This window comes from Phyllobates terribilis, unplaced genomic scaffold (genome assembly GCF_046119375.1).
Source record: "Phyllobates terribilis strain yellow unplaced genomic scaffold, ASM4611937v1 Scaffold_13__5_contigs__length_258822181, whole genome shotgun sequence".
NCBI classification, from domain to species: domain Eukaryota; kingdom Metazoa; phylum Chordata; class Amphibia; order Anura; family Dendrobatidae; genus Phyllobates; species Phyllobates terribilis.
Window position 1 is genome coordinate 66173626 of NW_027362773.1, and position 23531 is coordinate 66197156.

A 23531-nucleotide genomic window follows, 5' to 3' on the forward strand; every position below is an offset into this window, starting at 1 on the left:
AGGAGAGAAGCTGCGAGATAAAGCATCGTCTTTAACATTCTTAGTACCAGGGATATAGGTAACAGAAAAATTAAACCGATTAAAAAAAAAAGTGCCCACCTAGTTTGACGAGCATTCAAGCGCTTGGCAGCATCCAGATAGATCAAATTCTTATGATCTGTGAAAACCTGATTAGGACAACTAGCGCTTTCCAAAAAATGACGCCAATGTTCAAACGTGAGTTTAATAGCCAGCAACTCCCGATTTCCAACATCATAATTCAATTTGGTTTTTGAAATTTTTTTCGAAAAAAAGGCACAAGATTGTACTCCATCCCTGTTCTCCTGAGACAAAACTGCTCCGACCCCCACCGATGAAGCATCGACCTCGACCAAAAAAGGCTAGGTCTCATCAGGCTGCATAAGTATAGGGGCAGAACTGAACCTCTCTTTGAGATACTTAAACGAATCAATGGCCTCAGTAGTCCACTGGACCATATTCGCACCTTTCCTGGTGAGATCGGTTAGAGGCTTAACAATTACAGAAAAATTCTTAATGAATTTCCTGTAATAATTGGCAAAACCCCAAAATCTCTGTATCGATTTCAAACCAATAGGTCTAGACCATTCCTGCACAGCCTGAACCTTCACCGGGTCCATCTCAAAACCCTCACTGGAGACAATGTAACCCAAAAAACTAATTTTCTGCACAGCGAACTCACATTTCTCCAACTTAGCAAAGAGTAAACTATCACGTACACTCTGCCAATGGGACTCCAGATCTGGCGAATAAATCAAAATGTCATCTAAATACACAACCACATTATTACCAATCAAAGATCTCAGAATGTCTTTAATAAGGTTCTGAAAAAATGTAGGTGCATTGGTAAGACCAAAAGGCATCACCAGATTCTAAAAATGACCTACCGGAGTGTTAAGAGCAGTTTTCCATTCATCACCCTCCTTCACTCGTAACAAATTATATGCCCCCCCTCCGGAGATCAATCTTTGAGAACCACTTGGCCCCCACTAACTGGTTAAACAAGTCAGGAATTAATGGCAATGGGTAGGAATTGCGTACGGTAATCTTATTAATTTCACGAAAATCCAGACATGGACGTAAACCCCCGTCCTTTTTTTTAACAAAGAAAAATCCAACTGCCACAGGTGATTTAGAAGGTCTAATGTGACCAGCAGCCAGGCTAGTCTGTATGTACTCCTCCAAGGCCTTTCTTTCAGGGACAGTCAGATTAAACAAGCGACTCTTGGGAAGAGTAGCTCCCGGAACAAACTCAATGGCGCAATCATAATCCCTATGAGGAGGTAAAACTTGCAACTCCTCCTCCGAAAAACCCTCCCAAAATCTTGAATAGGTACAGGTAATTCCCCTTTTTCCACAGCCGCAATGCGGCCATTACAACATTTATCATAGCACTTCGGACTCCAAGACTTTATCATATTAGTAGACCAGTCCAGCAAAGGATTGTGCAGTTTTAACCAAGGCAATCCTAGAACGACCGGACAGGGTAAATTATTTAATACAACCAAGTCCAAAATTTCTTGGTGAAGTCCATTGATAGTGAGGGGAAATGCTGCAACCTTGTGAGTAACACTCCCTTGAAATGTATTATCAATTGCCATCACAGAAATAGGTGATGACAAAGGTTTGGATTTCAATTTAAGCTTTTCCAAAAACCCTTTATCAATCACATTACATGTTGAACCACAATCCACAAATACCTGAAATTCAATCAAATTTTCCTGCAAAGTAGTACTCCCTGAAAGAAATACTCCTGCAGAGCTTAAACAAGCTATACGGGCGTACCTGACATTTTTTTTTCTTTACTTAAACGAAGCTCACAATACTTAATCAAATGGTCAGCTTTACCACAATAAAGACACAATCCCTCAGCGAACCTCCAGTCTCTTTCCTGAGAGCAGAACTACATCGCCCCAACCTCCATCGGTTCTCCGCCATCTGAGCAGATTTTCTAGGGACTAGGACCTGGCATTATAGGAGTCTTTACCTCATTCTGCCTAGATATCAGCCTCCTATCCACACAAACAGCTAATTGCATGGCATCCTGCAGAGTTTCAGGTGCGGAGAATGCAATTAGCAAATCCTTAACCCTTTCACTCAGACCAGCAAGAAATAGACATTTCAGAGCAGGATCATTCCATTTGACTTCTGAAGCCCATCTTCTGAAGTGTATGCAATAATTTTCAACAACACCCGACCCCTGATTCAAACGCCTGAGTTCTGCCTCAGCAGATGAGATTCGATCAGGATCTTCATATAATAGACCCATTGCAGAAAAAAATTCTTCTACCGACCCTAAGCATGGATCATTAGGTTGGAGAGAAAAGGCCCACCCTTGTGGTTCATTGCACAAAAGTGACATAAAACCAATGCGTTGTGATTCATTCCCAGAGGACCTTGGTCTCAAACGAAAATATAACAAACAAGCATTTTTAAAAGAAAATAAATCTTGCTGTTTACCATAAAAAACATGAGGCAGTCCTACCTTGGCTTCCACAAAATGCGCTCCAGAACAGCTACTCACGTGTTGCTGGAGCTCGGCCACCTCCAGATACAATCCCTGCAAGCATTGAGCCAAATCCTGGGTGGAAGCCATACTGATTCCCAAAATTCTTTCCTTTTAGTTTTTTTGGGCTGGACATACTGTTATGATCTGCAACAAGTACTAAGGAAAGAAAGGGGAAAGCTATCCCTACAGTAAGACTAAGCAGAATCCCTACAATGTAGCGGGCTGCCTGTTCCTTGCGAACAGACCCGCCTTAGTCCTCGGCTAGTCTGAACGAAGACCTATAGCATAAAGGAACGGGTCCCTAAAAGAACTAAGGACTGGAACAAAAATGGGACTCCTCCTGAACAGATAAGGTTGTTGCAGAACACAAAAAGATAAACTAACAAAAAGGTACTAGAGGTCCCAGAAGGACCAAGCAAACTGACAGAGATAGGCACAGAAGCACCTGGCTAGCAAAACAGTCAACCAACACTGAAGTCCAGCACAGCCAAAAGGACGGAGCTGGAATATATAGGCAAATGGTCACGAGACCACAAAACACAAGATGGAAAAAACAAACAGGAGGGTTCTAACAATAAGCTAGTAAAATGTTAAAATGATATTTACCGGTGAATGTATTTTTCACCACTGAAAGCAAGCAAAAGTGCAAAAACATATCAAAAACGCTACTTGTGAGCATAGCCCAAGGTGTTGAGGAGCATTTTTGTTTTTGTATATTTATTTTGCCTTCTATACAAGTCATTACTGTGGAAAGCTTGTTCCTTAACATTTTCCCCAGGAAAATCCATTTTGGTTTCGTTTTTGTACGTTTTATTGTGAGTCAATAAAAGTGGCGTAATACCTCTGACAACATTGTTGACAGCAGTGACCTGGGAGTCAAAGATGCTTCCAGGGGTATTCCCCATGCTGTTCCCATGTCATTTGAGCACTATTCCCTTAGATTTGGGCAATTTTTAGGCCCTCTGCAGGGGGGAACCGGAAAAATGCTTGAGTTTCACATAGACTTATATTGAGCTTGTTACTCGGACCGAGCACTCGAGCATTCCAATTTGCTCAACCCAAGCAACGAGTACCCGAGCATTTTAGTGCTCTCTCATCACTAGTGTTTAGACTTTTGCTCGTCAATATATATGCCATATCCCCATGTCTTCTGTGATGTATATACCATAGCACATGTGATTTATATAGAGCAGTCTCGGTGTCTCCTATGTAATGTATATACAGCAGTCTCTGTGTCTCCTATGTGATGTATATGGCAGTGTCGGTGTCTCCTATGTGATATATACAGCAGTCTGTGTCCCCTATGTGATGTGTATATACTGCAGATCTCCCACTGCTTTAGTTCTATAAACATAATGAGAGCAGTGATGAATTTCCCACTGTGAGGAGACATGCAGTATAATATACACCTGTGTTCAGTATGACTTACTATTTATTTTTTCAAATGTTATCATTGCAAAAAGTCACCTGTGCTCCAGACTGACGCAAATCTGGAAAAGCACTTACAAGTAGCAATATCATCCATACCACCTAACATCACAGCAGCACCAAAGAGAAGCAGTTTCAGCTGTCACATTAAGGGTGCGTTAATTAAATATTAGACCAAAAGTAGCAGGGTAATTTTCAAGTTTAAAAGTTTGTATGGCCCCCGAACGATGGTATAAATATCCAAATGGCCCTAGGCAGAAAAAAGGTTACCCACCCCTGGCCTACACAGCTTCTGGGTTTAAGCGGTAGTCAGAATTGGAGTAGCTCACCAGAGAATTAACATCCTCCAATTGGTCCAGGCAATAATATTTGTCCCTTAATCTAATAGCAAAGTCCTACAGTCACCACAAAATCCATTTGAAGATTTCTTGAGGGAAAGTCACTGAGGTTAATATGTTTTGGGATGATACAAAAGTTACTACAGATGAGCAGATCTTTCGAAATTTGAATTTGCCAGCTTTCACAAATTTTCCCCAAAAATTAGATTTGTGGCAAACAAATTAGGCACAAATCTCAATTTTGCAAAGCCTCTAATTGCATGGAAAATACATGTATAACTCTTTGAGGTTTCCTTGGACTGTACTGAACCCCTTTAGAGCTCTATAACTCTTTAACAATGAGTGTTGTACATGTACAATGCTTGTTAGTGGCGGACCATAACTGGCAGATGATGGCTGAATAATATTATGTACAGTATCTCTTAACAGCGACAAGTGGAGCCAAGCTCTGCCTGCTGCTGTTAGCCTGTTAATTGCATTTACAGTGTTCGGCCTTGTGGAATTTTCTATTCTAAAAACCCATTGGCCCCCCTGTGACGCAATTGAGGGGGGCCTATGGGTTGCTGCTGATAACCCTGTGTCTGCCATGACGGCGTTCCCATGAAGACCTGCAGCTTGTCTTTTTAGAAGACTGATTTTTATTAAATTCTGTGGTATTGCGGTATATAGTATAGGTGATCAAATGTCCCTAAAAGACTTATATATAAAGTAAAAAGGAAATGATTTATAAACAATAAAAAATAACAATTCAAATCTCACCTTTTCCCCTATTTGAAAATATATATATATTTAAAACAGAATTAAAAAATAAATCAATTTGGCAAAACTGCATCGGTAAAATTCACATCTATCAAAATATAAACTTTATTACCCAAGTCAGTAAAAAGCTTTAAAGAGAAAAAACTTGAAACTCCACGACTAAATTCCAATATAGAGTATTCATACATTGTTCATAAACAAGATAACCAAATGTTTTACCCTGCACAAAAAGAAGGAAATGCTATTTCTAAAATAGGGTTTATTTTCTTTTTCACTGCGAGATGACTTTGAACATCTATCATGTCCCTCTAATTTTCCCTCTTTCAACCGCTTCCCTCTCACTGCGATCGGCTGCTTTAAGATGCTACTTTAGAAAATCAGCCAAGAACTGTCATTTTAAATATACTCATTATCTTCTGTGCATTAAGAAGGCACAAAATTGGAAAGACTGCTCAACTCCTCCAAAAGAGAACTCCATTCTAAGAGAGAAAAGGTTCTATTCAGCACTTGGCACTAATCACCTCATTGTTCTAGTTATGGATTAGCAAAACACATTGCCTGTTTGTAGTTTTTTGTCTCCCTTAATATACATTTAGTGGTATGAAGAGAAAATTATAGCTACAGCTCAGTGTTTACATGAGGAAGAACTTTTATGACACTGACTTAGGAAGACTCTGGACGATGTGGCAACACGGCAAATGCCTTTACACCATGGAAATGTAATCACATCTAAATCAAAACTACCCCTATATAAAGGGTCCATGAACTATGACCTCAAACTTATGTTCCTGTTTCTAGAGAGCTCATAGGGAGAACAATGTCCCTGCGTTTGACAGGGGAATTATACAAAACCCACCATGTCCCATTTAGATGTGCAATCCATTTGCAGGATATTCACTCATGGATACCTTAACCATAGATTTCCTGAGGAACCATCATCTGGTGGGGAAATACATTGAGATATAAAACTGGAACACTGACATGTGGATCGATGAGTATCTTGGCACATATCATTTATTATATGCCTTCTTTTCAAAGCATGAATGATGTATCAGATTTTTGTTTGAACACATACACATGCAAGGTTATTTTTTCCTTATAGCTTTGTATATAGAAATGCTTAGACTATCATGCAAGCCCATTGTATTGAGTTATATATAGATTTGATGTCCGCCCGTAGTGGATGTTTGACATATCTTCCTTTAGAATTATACCTTATCTTTTTATTAATTATGTCAGTTTTTTAACAACCTTTCTTCAAAGGGGAATACATAATCTAGGGAATAACAGGAAATTCCAGGGACAGATGACCTGTGAGTGAGGATGCCACTGGCGTGCTGTTTTAGGGTGCCAACCCCTGCATACAGGAAGGGTCACTCTAGGGGATATTAGAAGGTTACATTGTGTTAATCATTTTATATATCCACTAACTTATTAACCAGTGTTAAGTATAACATAGAGATTTTTTCTGGCGATGGTCATTATGTTTATCATTGAGGAGGATTGGCTGTATATTAGACCATTGAATTAGGATCAATTTATATATTAGCAGTGGTACGGACTAACAGTTTATGTATTTTTATGCACATTTTCACTGCTGCTTTTGTTGGGAATTTTTTTGTTTGGACATTTTTAATATTCTTTCATAAAGCATATATTTTATGGGATGCCTATGTTAGACTAATACACAGCTCTTTCAAGACATTAGAAGGTTGAGGTGGTAAAGCAAAACAGAATTAGAAGGTGCGTTTGAAGCTTTGAACTTTTGTTTTCCTTCTCCAGAGTATTTTGCACATGATGGACAAAATGTAATATAGGAGCAATTTAGGGAACATAGAGAATGCAAAGATGACAGTAGTAAACATAGTCTGCAAAAGAAAGTCTAAAGCATGTCCTGGTAATCGAGGTGCAAAAGGGTCACAAGTAGGACCTGACTACAAACTAAGAGATGTTCATGTGGGAGAGATAAATCCCGATTTATGGAGAAATCTGGGAACACCAATGGGAAGATAGTTATTAAACTAAATGTATTAAAAACCTAGCACAATTTGTTCCAAAAATTGTCTTTTATTACTTGCACCAAATTGATTACAGAGGCATGTAAAAGTTTGGGCACTCCTGGAAAACAATTACTGTTATTGTGAAAAGTTAAAAGGGTTCTCCATGACTAAGACAATCCCTTCTTGATCTAAATGTTTGGCCCAATAAAATAAAAAAGCCTATATTCATTCCCTGTGCCAACGCCTTTCCTGCAGTATCGGCATTTGTGGTCTCGAGGTTCTCATGCGGTTGTTAAGACATGTGATCCCGGGGCCGCCAGTCAGCTCTGGAATCACTGTCTCCGCCTTTGTTCAAATTGAACATGAAGAGGAAGTCAGGGCTATGGCTAATCTCTGACTTCCTTCTTCATGTTCAATTTGTTCAAAGGTGGGGACAGTGACACAAGCTCACATGTCACAACAAATGCACAACAGCCCAAGGACCATGAGTGATGACACAGCTGGAACGGTGCTGGTACAGGAGGTGAGTATAGGGTTTTTATTTTATTGGGGTCAAATATTTAGATCAAGCAAGTTGAAGACGAAATAATCTCTAAAAGGGGTAAAGTTAAAGATGACACAATTCCTTTGTTTTTTTTTGGCAAAAAAAAAATATATATAGTCATGTTTTACATTTTAAAAATTGTAAAAAGCAAATTGGACCGAAGCAAAAGGTTGTGCACCCTTGGAGATTTTTTTCTCAAATAACTTTGACCAAGGTTTCAGACCTTAATTAGCCTGCTAGGGTTATGGCCTGCTCACTATTATTTTTAGAAAAGGCCAGGTGATTCAAATTTCCCAGCTTTATAATAATCCAGCCTCCTCTAACTGTGTGCCAAAAAACAGCAGCCATGGGTTCTTCTAAGCAGCTGCCTAGCACTCTGAAAGTGAAAATGGTGGTGGCCCATAAAGTAGGAGAAAACTATTAGAAGATATAGGAAAGCGTTTTCAAGGTGCCCTCAGTTTGAAATGTAGTTAAGAAATAGCAGTTAACAGGAAGTGTGGAAGTCAACATAAGGTTTGGAAGTCCAAGCAAAATTTCAGTGAGAGCTGCTCATAGGATTGCTAGAGATGCATATCAGAACTCCCACTTGACTGCAAAAGACCTTCAGAAAGATTTAGCAGAGTTGTGGTAGTTTGTTATACTGTTCAGAGCCACCTGCCCAAACATGGCCTTAATGGAAGAGTCATCACCTTAAAATTCAGCATCAGAAGTATGCAAGAGAACATCTAAACAAGCCTGATGCATTTTGAAACAAGTCCTGTTGACCAATGAGGTTAAAATAGAACTCTTTGGCCACAATTATCAAAGGTATGTGTGGAGAAAAAATGGCACAGAATTTCAGGAAAAGAACATCTTGCCAACCATTAAGCATGGAGGTGGATCAATCCGGCTTTGGGGTTGTGTTGCAGCCAAAGGCAGGGGAGCATTTCATGGGTAGAGGGATGAATGGATTCAATAAAATTTCAACAAATTTTTGATACAAACAAAACACTCTGTAAAAAAATTGAAGCTGAAAAGATAATGGCTTCTATAAATGGATAATAATTAGTGATGAGAGAATATGCTCTGTTAACCCGTTCGGTGAGCATGCTCAGGTGCTCGCTGAATATCTTCAGCGGTGCTCATTTTAGTCACTCGGTGCTCATGATTTACGACTGTTTGACAGCTTTAATACATGTGAGCAATGCCTAAGAAACAGGCATTCCTCACATTTATTAAAGCTATCAAACCGTCGAAAATTATGAGCACGGAGTGACAAAAACATAACACCCAAGCACACTGAAGATACTCGGAAAACACCAGAGCATGTTCGTAAATCTCAATTAACGATCATGCTCGCTCATCACTAATAACTATCCTAAACACATGTCAAAATTCATCCACAATAGACTATCTGAAAAAGTAGAAGCTGAAGGTTTTACAATGACCTTCACAGTCCCCTGATCTGAACATCATTGAAAATCTGTGGCTAAACCTCAAAATAGCAGTGCATGCAAGACGACCCAGGAATTTCACAAAACTGGAAGAATCTTCCAAGGAACAATGGATGAAAAGCCCTCAAACAAGACTGCAAAAAGTGTTTACAAGCTGTGATACTTGCAAAAAGAGGTGCTAATAGGTACTAACCATGCAGGGTGCCGCAACTTTTGCATTGGCCCATTTCCTTTTTGTAATTTTTTAATTTAAAAGATGATTTATTTTTTTTTGCCTAAAATACAAAGGAAATGTGTCATTTTTAATTTTAGCCTTCTTAGAGATCTTTTCATCTTCAACTAGCTTAACTGTTCACACTAACAGTAATTTTGACCAGGGGCGGCCAAACATTTACATGCCACTGTATGTGTTTTAGACAAAGATGAGGGAGGAGATATAAGGTGATGCAGATCTGTGGAGAGCTTTATGGGTGAGAGAGATGAGTTTATATTATATTCTATAGCAGATGGGTAACCAGTGAAAAGACTGGCACAACATGGAGGTATCGGTGTAGCTGTTGGACAGGAATATGAACCTGGACGCTGCATTCTGGATTGACTGGAGAGGGGAGAGTTTAGTAAGTGGGAAACTGATTAATAGAGAGTTGCAATAGTCCAGACAAGAATGTATTCGAGCAACAGTAAAAGTTTTTTCAGAGTCAAAGGTAAAAAAAGGTGGAATTATAGAGATGTTTTTGAGGTGCAGGTGGCATGAGCGAGTGATATAAATATAAATAATATTTGAGCATGATTTATAGGAGTTATCAGTGCTTGAGAAATCCAATTAGCATGTATGTAACAATGTATACATCAGTCATATATTGTAGCTGACTCTCTAAATAGAGAAAGGCATACTGAGAAGCTAAATATGCTCGCTTTAATGTTATCATTTGTGTCTTTGTAACTCTAACATCACTGGCATATAACCTAAAGATCACACATGTCAATTACCCTCCACATATGACAGCAAATCCTCTATTGTAATATCAGGTTCCAGTTTCTAAAAGCCCTTGTGTGATATAATTATATGACAGTACAATGTTCTAGCCAGGTGCTAAACCTTTGACCATTGCCAGCTCATCCACCTCCACCACTAGGAAGACAGGGACGCTGCGTGAAAATGACACATTACAAAACATTTACCTTAGAATCCAAATTACTATCTACTGGAAGATGCTATAATTTGACCGGAGGGAGTTGTAATTCAGCCTTTTAGCACCGTCCCAGTCATTTGCAGCTGAAAATTACAGCAACCGCTGTAATTTTGGTACAGCAGAGCAATTAATTCTGACATCATAGAATCAGGGCGCATCCTATGTATAATATGCCATAAAATTTTGAGATGAGTTCTCTGGGACTACAATATTGATGGCCTGTATTTGATCTTTAGTACATTAATACACATAGCGGGCTGTGAACAACTAATATACTTTGTATATTAGCACTATTATTGGTACACTTGGAGGCAGGCGCTATATATTTCAGCTTTAGCCTTTTAGATGCATCACTTTAAATTTCCAATAGGATGATTAGAACAAACGACAAATAATTAGTAAATTTTCAGTATGAAAAATAAATGTATATTTTTTGTATTTGCAATTTTACAAACTAAACTTGACATTGGTCATCAAGCGTTACTTTAAGTTTGCACTAGGGCTGTTATCGCATCATGGTTCTGTGAGCCCAATTAAAAGAATTAGGTAATTTGTTGTCAAGAATCCACCATAATTAACATTAAAAACAAACCAATATACTGCAGAGACCTGGATAACTATCTTTTTTGTTTTGTGCATCTTAAAGGACATGGAGATTTAATAAACATCGAATTAAAATGAAAGCTAATCATAAAGCACCACCTAGTGGCTACTTTGGAAAATACAGTGTGTTCATTGACCACAACGTTCTTTCGTTCTCTGTCAAGAACCGTCTCCTCACCCGGGACACCCCCACTTACCATACACACAGAAATATACGTGCCATTAATACCCAGCAGCTTGTGAACAATCTACAGTCATATTTAGCTCCCATTCTCTCCCTCTCCTGTCCAGACTCAGCATTGTCGCACTATAACAACACATTGCAGAGTGCCCTGGATGAAGCAGCACCTGCTACACGCAGAATGACCCGGCATAGACTGCAGCCCTGGCACACGATGCAAACACATTTTCTCCAGCGCTACTCCAGGTGTGCTGAACATCTGTGGAGAAAATCATTTTTAGCAGAAGGCTTCATCCACTATAAGTTCATGCTCAAAACTTATAACACTGCTCTCCATCTGACTGACAAGTCTACTTTACCACTCTCATCACATCTCTAGCCAACAACCCTAAACAACTCTTTGAAAAATTCCTCTCCCTCCTGAGCCCTAAAGTACAGACCCCCATCACCAACCTAAGCACTGACGATCTGGCCACTTATTTCCTACAAAAAATCAATCATATCTGTCAAGACATTTTTGCACAATCCACTCAGAGTCTGGAACCCCTTCCCTCCCGCACCTCAAGTTCACTTTCTATCTTCGAGCCTGTCACAGAAGTGACCAGACTCCTCATTTCTTCTCGCCCTACAACATGCAACAGTGACTCTATTCCCTCACATCTCCTTCAGTCCCTTTCCCCAGCTGTCACTACCCACCTAACTAAAATATTTAACCTCTCTCTTTCTTTGGGTATCTTTCCCTCTTCATTCAAACATGCCATCATAACCCCTTTACTTAAAAAGCCATCCCTGGACCAGAACTGCACTGCTAACTACAGACTGGTCTCTAATCTTCCCTTCATCTCTAAACTCCTGGAATGCTTGGTCCACTCCCGTCTAATCCGTTATCTCTCACATAACTCTCTTCTCGACCCCTTACAATCAGGTTTCCGTTCCTGACACTCTACTGAAACTGCCCTCATTAAAGTCTCTAATGATATACTAACAGCTAAATCTAATGGTCACTACTCGCTGCTGTTTCTCCTGGATCTCTCTGCTGCTTTTGACACTGAGGATCACCAGCTCCTCCTCACTATGCGCCGCTCTAAAGGCCTCAAGGACAGTGTTCTCTCCTGGTTTTCCTCCTATCTCTCTGACCGCTCCTTCACGGTATCTTTTGCCGGCTCTTTTTCCTCTAATCTTCCCCTTACTATCGGGGTTCCACAAGGATCAGTCCTAGGTCTGTGGCGCCCCTGAGGGTTCAGTCGCCACAGAGGTACTGCACCTCACCCAGAGGTGTGGTATCCCCTTCTTTCAGGTAAGGATGGAGTACTGCCCCGGGACCCCAACACCTGCACTCAACGCTACACTACTCCAGGCCGGCTGGAAGGGCATTATGCACTGCTTTCTGCTGCCCTGTCCTTGGCTGGAGAGGGGCGAACCAAAGAGAGGGGGAACCAGTAGTGGGTGTGAGTGGAGCACGTAGAACAGGGGAGCACTTAGAGAATAGATATAAAAAGGGAAGCCATCTTAGTTAGGGAGTGCAGTACTGTGCAGTGAAGTGAGTAGTAAGGAGAGGAGGGGAGCAGAGTCTCTTCAGGAGCTCTGCTCCAGAATAGTGTTGAGCCACCCCCGTAGTGTTCGAGTTCAGTTCGGTTCGTCGAACACCCGCGTGTTCGCCGAACTGTTTGTCGAACTGTTCGTCGAACACCTTTGAACACCATTAAAACCAATGGCAGGCAAACAAAAACACATAGAAACACATAGAAAACACCTTCAAAGGTGTCCAAAAGCTGACAAACTGCTCAGAAGACACAACTAACACATGGAAAAGTGACAAATACATATAGTCATGCGAAAAGAAAAGAGGTGGAGGAGTAAAAGGAGGGGGAGACACAGATATAGGCATGTCATGCCCTTCTAAAATCCAAAAAGTGAGAAGCCGACACGTTCAGTCCGCTCCTGCCCGTGCCACCTCCGCGTCGCCGGGTTTGTGCCAGAGCCGCGGTGAACCCTAACGGCCAGCCCCCCTCTCCCAATACTGGTGCCTGTCCGCTGGTGGGTCGAGCGAGCCCCACTGTGGTGGAGGCAGCTCTAAGCTTTTTAATTTAAATTGTCTCTCTAATTTGAATGAATACACTTTAAATCCATTTACAAGGATCTATTGGAGGGCAAGTCTCATGCCAGCAGCCGCGTAATTCCAGCTCCAGTAGCGTCCACTAAAGCTGTTGCAGTTAAAAAGCTTTTATAAGGATCGAGCTCGGCTGTCCACCGCAAGGCATCCTACTGCCAGTCCCAGCCCTTATGCCTTGGGGTGCCTCCTGATGCTCTTCACTGAGTATCCCGTGGTCCCGAAGCATTTCCTTTGAAAAAATTAAGTGTCCAAACTACAGGTGGTGTAGCTTGCTTAACAGCCGGGATAATCCGCTGACTAGCAGACACTGCTACTAGGCACAAAGTATTTCCTGGGCTAGATGCAGTTAAAAATTTGTAATTAGATACTCTCGTTGGATGCTGAGAAAGCATTCCATAGAGTCTCCTGGCACGCCATATATGATTCTCTTAAAAAGCTTGGGGTAGGGGTCTAGGGGACCCTTTTATAGCCAAAATCACGGCCCTGTATCGCAATACGTCACCTAGGCTGAAGATAAATGGAACTGTAGCACCCTGAGAGCTCGGTTGCTACAGAGGTATTGCACCTCACCCAGAGGTGTGATATCTCACTCTCAGGTAAGGATGTAGTGTGGATCAGGACCCGACACCTGCATGCATTACACCACATTGCCGTGGGGCAGGGCGACCAATATGCCCCTGAGATGGGCACGACAGTCCCTGTCCCTGGCTGGAGTGGGGGGAGGGAACACTGAGGAAGGGGAACCCTGTAGTGCAGGAGCAGGGAGGAAGCAGTTCCTGGGTGCATTGAGAAGGGAGTATAAAAGGTGGGCACCATCTTAGTTCAGTGCAGAGAAGTCTGAGCAGAAGTGGCAGGGAGCAGGGGCTCTGCATGAGCTCTGCTCCGGAGGCGGGCCTAGTAACAGAGGCCCAGGCCTGGAAGAGGGAGAAGGAAGGAAGAGGAGCGGAGAAGGCTCCAGGAATGAGGAACGAAGGGATCCCAGGGGTGCGGACGGGCGAGTCGCCACCAAACGCCCGAATCCACCTGCGTGGAGGGGTCAGGCCAAAGGGGGAGACCGGTCCCCGAAACTAGTGGAGGCAGGAAACGACCCTCAGCTAGAAACTGGAGGCTGTGACATTTTATGTGGCGCAGCCCCTCGCTACACCCGCTAGGAAGGCACCAAATAGGGTCAGGGAAACTGGCGCCAAGTTTACCAAGAGGAGGCCCGAGGCAGCCGGACAGAAGGGTTGGTAAGAAAGGCCAGACAAAGGACACACAAAGGGGGTCCTGTGAAGCGCTCCAAAGTTATCTGGGAGTTGTCTGAGCCCCTCACCTGGTGAGCACAGTACGACGTGGGCAGCCGTTACCTGCAGACGTGGTCTGGATAATAAGAACTGTAAGTAAAGGCCCTGGACTGCATCACTGACTCCGTGTCGTTACTGCTGCTGCCCTGCACCATCACCCCCATCCTCCGCATACACTGCCCTGAGGCTATACTCCTCCCGTGGGGAGTTATGCTACGCTCTGCTGCACCCACAACACCAGCCTCAGCGGTCTGCCCTGGAGCGGCGGTTCACTCTGACCGCAATCCACGGGTGGCGTAGTCGGACATTTAAACATCAAAACCACATAAATAGTTCCGCCACTGGTTTGACCGCCCTGAGCCACGGAACCGGGTCGCCGCCACGGAGACTACAACCACCAGCATCCACCAAAAAGGGTCCGGCTCCGGGTGTCCCAAGGCCCAGGGGGCGCGTCAGAACATTTTCATCACCTTTCACAATCACCAATGGGACAAGGCAGGGATGTTCTCTGTCCCCTCTCTTATACATCCTAGTGACGGAGCACCTGCTCTCATCAATTCGCCATAACCCCAATATTAGGTGGATTGAGGTGGGAGGCACCGAGTACAAGTGCTCTCTATTTGCTGATGATGTCCTAGTATATATCACTCAATCACATATATCCATCCATGCTGTTATGGCTGAAATAGATCACTTTGTTACATGGTCAAATTTTAAAATCAATTCAGCGAAGTCTGAGGCCCTCGATGTCTCCCTCCCCAAATCCATATAGGATTCCATCCAGTCCAACTTTCCCTTTGCCTGGCCCTCACAGGGTATCAAATACTTAGGAATTCCTATTCATAGAGACCTCTCCCATCTATGTTATCTTAATTTTGGGCCCTTTATTGAACAACTCCATACATGGCAAGTTAGAACTGTAAGATTCACTACGTGAACCACTGGTGTTTTGTGGAAAAGCACATGTACACTGTGTTCCAAATTATTATGCAAAAAGTGTTTAGGAGTGATAAGGGAAGAATTTGTTTGTTTGTCAGTTAAACTCATTGATGGTGATGTGTGTCAGGGCTCTTTATATCACTGTAAGCAATTGCAGACACCTGTGCTAATTAGTTTGGCAGGTGTGTCCAATGAAAGGCAAGACTACTTAAGAAGCCTGTCTCACATTATTAAGCAGCCTACATTTTCTGCCAAAATGGGAAAGAAAAAGGATGTGTCGGCTGCTGAGAAGCAACAAATTGTGGAGTGTTTAGGTCAAGGCATGACTACAATCAACATTGTGCGATGATCAGGATGAAGTGTCTTGGCAATCAAGAAGTATGTAGCTGCTTCACAGTACACACGTGTGCGTGCTGATAAGGGCAAATCGAGGACTCTTTCCTACAGGCAATTACGTCAGGTTGAAAGAGCAGCGGCAAAAAAGCCTTGTCATAGCAGCAGACAAGTTTTTGAAGCTGTCGGTGCCTCCAACGTCCCCCGAACAACAAGATGCAGGGTCCTTCAGAGGTTTGCAGCTGTGCATACGCCATCCTGTCGACCTCCTCTATCCACTTCACACAAGCAGAAACGGCTCCAGTGGGCCAAACATTACATGAAGACTGATTTCAAAACTGTTTTGTTCACGGATGAGTGCCGTGCAGCGCTCGATGGTCCAGATGGATGGAGTGGAGGATGGCTGGTTGATGGACACCCCACGCAAACACGGCTACAGCGCCAACAAGGAGGAGGTGGAGTAATGTTTTGGGCTGGAATCATGGGGAGAGAGATTGTCGGCCCCTTTAGGATCCCTGAAGGCGCTAAAGATGAACTCCATAATGTATGTGGATTTTCTCAAACAGCACTTCCTGCCATGGTTCAAGAAGAAGAACCGTGTATCTCACAGCAAGATCATTTTTTTGCATGATAATGCACCATCTCATGCTGCACATAAAACATCTGCATCTCTGGCTGATATGGGCATAAAAGGGGACAAACTTATGGTGTGACCCCCATGCTCTCCTGACCTCTACCCCATTCAGAACCTTTGGAGCATCATTAAATGGAGTGTCTATGATGGCGGGAGGCAGTTCACATCTAAGCAACAGCTCTGGGAGGGTATTCTGTCCTCATGCAAAACAATTGAAGCAGAAACCATCCAAAACCTGACAAATTCAATGGACGAGAGAGTTCAGAAGCTCCTTTCGAACAAGGGGTCCTATGTGAAAATGTAACATCAACTAGAATAAAGTTTTGAGTTGAAAACTGTTTGATTTCAGCTTCTAACAACCTGCTAATGCTTATAATTTCAAAAATGACCATTTTTTTGGTCTTTATTAAAATGAAAAGGTTGATCGAAAAGTTTGGGGGATCTAAGAGTGTGGCAACCCAGTAGTCATGATTACTTCGAATTCTGACAATATGAGGGTCATGCTGCAGGTAGTGCAGCAAGAAGGCACTTATGTGTCTTGCGCATCTCGGAGCCCCAAAATTATTTTCCGGGCTAGATGCAGCTAAAAATTATTATTAATTTTAAATCTGGTGAAGCTTTAGTATAGATGGCCTAATAGGATCAGTGCTGCACACTGCTACAAAGCCCAAACTATTTTCCAGTCAAGATACAGATAAACATGATTAGTAATTTTAAATCTGGTTGAGCTTATTATAGATGGCCTAATAGAATCAGTGCTGCACACTGCTACAAAGCCCAAATTATTTTCCAGCCAAGATACAGATAAACATGATTAGTAATTTGAAAGCTTAAAACGGTTGGTAGGGTGATTTTAACCAATCATCAAGCTTTTACTCTCCCCAGGATGACACAGGGGTAGAAAAGTCGTTTCGGATACATGATTTGTTCATCTTTATGAACGTGAGTCTGTCTACATTATCAGTGGAGAGCCGCGTGCGCTTATCTGTCAGCACACCACCAGCAGCGCTGAACACACGTTCAGACAGAACGCTGGCTGCGGGGCATGACAAGATCTCCAAGGCGTAAGTGGCTAGCTCCGGTCATTTATCCAGATTGGAAGCCCAAAAAGAGCAAGGGTCCAGTGACACAGTCATGGCTTCAATGTTTACTTGGAGATACTCCTGTACCATCGTCTCTAGGCGTTGACTATGTGTCAGACTTCTTGTCTCCTGTGGCCTTGCAAAGGATGGGCTAAAAAAGTGGTGAAATGATTCCGCAAAATTGATGTTACCAGCAGATACTGTGGTTCTGTTACGGTTTGAGTGCTGAACACTTGACGGTCCCACGGTTGGCAAGTTGGAACTGTGAGATTCACTATGTGCACCACTGGTATTTTGTGGAAAAGCACATGTAAGATTCTGCAACAGTCTCTGCTGATACTCCTGCATGCGTGCATCCCTTTCTATGGCAGGAATAATTTCTGCAAATTTACTTTTGAACCGGGGATCTAACAGTGTGGCAACCCAGTAGTCAGGATTATTTCTAATTCTCACAATTCGAGGGTCATGTTGCAGGTAGTGCAGCAAGAAGGCACTCATGTGTGTTGCGCATCCAGGAGCACCAAGTCCCTGTTGTGTTGGTGGCGAGGTAACAATCATGCTTCCTTCCTCTGTCCTCTCCCCCCAACCTCGCACAACAGAAATGAGATCAAGGTCTCCCTCATCTGATGAGTCTTCCATCAGTTCGTCCTCCACTTCTTCCTGGGCTCCTGCACCTTCCTCACTAGTTTGGCTGCTACCATGCGCCCTGGTAAAACCATCTCCCCCACCCTTACATGCCTGCCGCCTTGGTGCTGCCGACCGTCTGGACCTTGCAGATGTTAGCCCTTCCGCATACAACTCCTCCTCCTCTACTTCCTCCACCTCCTCTTGTGCCACCACCTGACTCCGAATTATGTTTAACATGTGCTCCAGCATGTAAATCACCGGAATAGTCATGCTGATAATGGCATCGTCAGCACTAAACATCTTCGTCGCCATTTCAAAACTGTGCAGAAGGGTGCATAGGTCCCTGATCTGAGACCACTCCTCCAGCGTGATTTGCCCCACCTCTGGATCTCGTTGGCTCAGGCTATACGTCAGAACGTATTGCACCAGGGCTTGTCGGTGCTGCCACAGTCGCTGCAACATGTGCAGAGTTGAATTCCACCGGGTAGGCACATCGCATTTTAGCCAGTGAAGTGGCAGGCCCAACGACTTCTGTAGAGATGTAAGTCGCTGAGCTGCGGGATGCGAACGGCGGAAGTGAGCACACAGCGACCGTGCCCTCTGCAGAAGGCTATCTAGTCTGGGATAGTGGGCTAAAAATTGCTGGACAACCAGGTTCAACATGTGAGCCATACAAGGCACGTGTGTGACATTGCCCCGGCGAAGGGCCGCACCCAGGTTTGCAGCATTGTCGCACACGGCCTTCCCTGGTTTCAGGTCCAGAGGAGACAACCATTCATGAAATTGGTTCTCCAGAGCTGACCACAACTCCTCAGCTGTGTGACTCACATTTCCCAGACATTTCAATGTAAAAACCGCCTGATGACGTTGAGCCCTACTGCCAGCATAGTAAGGAGGTGTGCAGGATCCCTTCTGCGCAGTTAGAAAGCTTGTGGCATGACCAGACAGGCTTTGGGTGCAGGTGGAAGACCGAGAGGAGGTTGAGGAGGCAGAAGCAGTGGAGGAACTTTGACATAAAGAGGATTGACGCACAACTCGTGGGGACGGCAAGACTTGGACAGCAGCCCCTTGTCCTGCTGTCACCATAGTTACCCAGTGCCCAGTCAGCGACATGTAACGCCCCTGTCCATGCCTACTTGTCCAAGTGTCTGTGGTGAAATGCACCCTGTCACACACAGAGTTTCTCAAAGAAGCGGTGATGTTGTGTGCGACATGCTGGTGGAGCGCAGGCACACCTTTCTTTGAGAAGTAGTGCCGACTGGGCATCTGGTACTGGGGCACTGCGACGGACATAAGGTCTCGAAAATCCTCTGTGTCCACCAGGCGGAAAGGCAGCATTTCTGTAGCCAAGAGCTTGCAGATGGTGAAATTCAACCTCTTAGCTTTCTCATGGCTAGGAGGAAATGGTCTTTTACTTGTCCACATCTGAGGGACCGAGGGCTGGTTATTGTGCTTAGACGGGGTTGATAAGGGTGTCCCCGGCAAACTGCCTGTCTGTGAGGAAGATGCAGGCAGACATGTTAGGTTACCTTGATCCAAAGGTGGTGCTATCGATGTCGGACAGCGCTCAACACCAGCTGGTGTTACCACCTCCAAAGAAAATTATGACCTGCCAATCACGCTGGCTGTTGCGGGTAAAGAGGTGGCAGGTCTGCGCCCCAAAACAGGTGTGACTGCTGTCCCCCCAGTCACAGAGGATGAAGAGGCCGCGGATGCACAAGATATGGCAGACGGTGATTGGCCCGGCCGGCTAGGCCGCATTGTAGCACACTGAGCTTCCCACTGCAACTTATGCTTCATGTCCATGTGCCGGTTCATGCATGAAGTACTCAAACTATGTATTTTTTGGCCTCTACTTAGCTTTTGCTGACAAATGTTACAGATAATACGAGTTGGGTCATCTTTATCGATCTGAAAAAATGCCCAGGCTATGCAAGGCTTAGCACCCATGCGACCTGAAGAGCCACCACGACTTGTGGTGAGAGGCAGAGTTGTGTTTGAGGATGCAGTTGTTGACGTGCTTCCAGTACTACGTCTCTGTCCAGGAAGGCGCAACCTGACCTCGTCGTCACTAGCATCTTCCTCCACCTCCTCTGCTGACCTCATCTCTTGGCTGACTGTGGGTTGACAGTAAGTGGGATCTACAAACTCATCATCATCACCCTGTGCGTTATCACACCCGTCGTCCTCAGAGCCAACCTGTTCCTGCCCTGACAAAAAACTAAAGTTTTCGCTCCAATCAGGTATTTGAGTCTTATCATCATCTTCCTCATTGTCTCCACCAACAGGAGTTACAGTTTGGGAATGAGGGTCTACATTATGGTCAGAACCTTCTGCGTCTGGTCCTGGATCCGACTCATAAAGATTCTGGTCATCAGTGCAGATCATTTCCTCGTCTGGATTCACAGAAGCGCTGGAGTCGACCTCTGATTCCCAGGCTATAGTATGAGTAAACAGCTCTGCAGACTCAACCATCTGTTCTACCTCATACTCAGACGGGCAGCTGGAGATTTGGGAGCTGTGAGGAAGCAAGTGCGATTGGGGTGACACCTTTGAGGACTGGAGTATTTGTGATGTTGAAGTTGATGTGGAGGAGAGCCCACTTAAAGGAGCACTTGATATCCGTTGAAGCACCTGCTGTTTTTGTGCCTCATCTGGAATTTGTAGCGATTGGCGTGGCCGTAAGAAAGGGATCTTATCACATTGTCCGCTAAAAGAAGTAGACATTTTAGTTTGGCTGGAAGATGGTCTTTCTTCTGCAGATGTTACTGTTGCTTTAACACCTACCCCACGGACACAACCTTTTTTCCCCTTCCCAACACGCCTATTCCCCTTTCCACCAGCAGCAGGCCTTTTTCCACTCATTTTGGTGGTTAACTAATTCACAACTCTGGAGTTGTTTGCACAAAAAAACAATGGATGGGAACCGAGCAGAGCTGAGTGGCCAAACTGTGGTATTAGGCCAAAACTATTGGCTGGGTTAGATGCAGAAAAAAATTATATTCAATTTGCAACCTGATGGAGGTAAGTATAGATGGACTAATAGAACAAGTCCCACACACAGCTAGAAGCCCAAATATTTTTTCAGAGGTAGATGCAGAAAAAATTTTTATTCAGTTTGCAACCTGATGGAGGTCTGTATAGATGGATTAATAGAACAAGTCCCACACACAGCTAGAAGCCCAATATTTTTTCAGAGGTAGATGCAGAAAAAAAATATATTCAGTTTGCAACCTGATGGAGGTCAGTATAGATGGACTAATAGAGAAAGTCCCACACACTGCTAGAAGGCCAAATATTTTTTCAGAGCTAGATGCAGACAAAAAATTATTTTGAATTTGCAACCTGATGGAGGTCAGTATAGGTGGACTAATAGAACAAGTCCCACACACTGCTAGAAGGCCAAATATTTTTTCAGAGCTAGATGCAGAAAAGAATTATATTCAGTTTGCAACCTGATGGAGGTCTGTATAGATGGATTAATAGAACAAGTCCCACACACAGCTAGAAGCCCAAATATTTTTTCAGAGGTAGATGCAGATAAAAATTATTTTTAATTTGCAACCTGATGGAGGTCAGTATAGATGGACTAATAGAGAAAGTCCCACACACTGCTAGAAGCCCAATATTTTTTCAGAGCTAGATGCAGAAAAAAATTATATTCAATTTGCAACCTGATGGAGGTCAGTATAGATGGACTAATAGAATGATGCTATGCCCAAAAGATTTTACTTCACTAGGTGCAGTAAAAAAATTGGTATTCTATACACAGGTGGTATATCTTGCAACACAGATAGGCTACTCCACTGACTAACACACTCTGCAATAGGCCAAAAAGGATTAGCTTTGCTAGATTCAGCCAAATGCTGTGAAAAAAACTTGCACAGCACTGGCACAGACCTGCCTGGCAAAAACTGATAGGAACTGATGTAACCTAGTCCTGAAAAGGACTCCAATTACAATTAGTCTTTACTCCCACAATCTATCTATTTAAGAGCACAGACCTGCCTGATAAAAGTCGTAGGAAATGCTGTAACCTAGTCCTTAAAAGGACTGCAATCACAACTATTCCCTACTCCCAAGCTATCTGTAGATTTGTGCGAAAATTGGCTTGAAATTAACAAGGTATAGCGCACACAGCAACAGCGGTGCCGTCTAACACGCAGCTGCAGCAGTGAGAAAATGGTGGCGATGGGGAAAATGGCTTGGTCTTATAGGGCAAGGACATGTGACATACACTGCCAATGACACATGCCCTTGCTTGTGTGAAAAAAAGCACTTCGCTCCGTGTGTGCGCTGCTGATAGGCTGACAGATTGCACCTCCCCACTGTAAATGCGGGAAAGAGAAAAAAAAAATGGAGATCTTCATTGTTCCTGCAGAGATCCATCCCCTGCCCCTCCCCCCACCCCGCTGTACACTCAAACTGCGTATTAACATTAATTTTCATCATTACTGAGAAAAAATCCAGTTATGATTTTGGTGCACGAACAGTTATCGAACATAACCTCGAACAGCCGAATTTTTCTCAAATTGTTCGCGTTCGCCGAATGGCTCGAACACCGCCCAAAACAGCTCGAATTTGAGATTGGTGAACAGTTCGAGTAGAACAACGCTCATCTCTACTCCAGAAAGGGGCTTAGTAAGATGGAGGCCCAGGAGTGCGAGGGGAGTCAGGGAGGAAGGCTGCGGTAACAGAAGGGATCCCAGGGGGTATGGTGAGTGCAGTACGGCACCCGTACGCCCGAATCTGCCAGTCGTCAGAGGGATCAGGCCGCAAGAAGAGGACCGGTCCCTGGACCAGTCGTGTTACTCCAGGTATCGGCTGGAAAAACCAGAGGCTTCTGCACTTCCATGGTGCAGTTGCCACAGCCTCACCCTAGTCGCCGAGGAGGGCAGCAAGTAGGTTCGGGAACACCAGGTTGCCCAGAGGGACTTCAGAGCACCCTATCGGGACTTTGTGTGGGGAAGTGCAGGGCAGGAGGGAGAAGGCCCAGCGTGGGAAGTCAGTCACGGAAGGAACATAAAGACAGGAGGTCCCGTTAAGTGCTTCTAATATACCTAAAGGAGTGGTAAACCCCTGCCTGGCAAATGCAGCGCGACGCGGGAGTCTGACACCTGGACAGTGTACCCGAGGAATCTAAAAAGAACGGTGAGTAAACTCTGATGACTGCACTCCACTGTCTCTGTTGGTTATTTCCATCACCCCACCGTGCCTGCGCTACAATGCCCAGCATCACCATCTGCACCTACACTGCCACTGGGGCCCGCTCCACCTGTAGGGAGCAGTTCCAACTCAGCTGCCCTACCAACCGCCCCAGAGGTCTGAAGCGGCGCTGGTATCTATTACCAGAAGCCACAGGTGGCGTCACGAAACAAACCATACACTAAAAATCCCTTTTTCAAGGGAGACCCCAGAGTACGGGCCCAGGAGCCGACTGCCGTGACATCCTAAGCGAGGTAAAAGGCCCGGGTACCGAGTCCCCTATATCCCCCTGGGTGACACAGGTCCCCT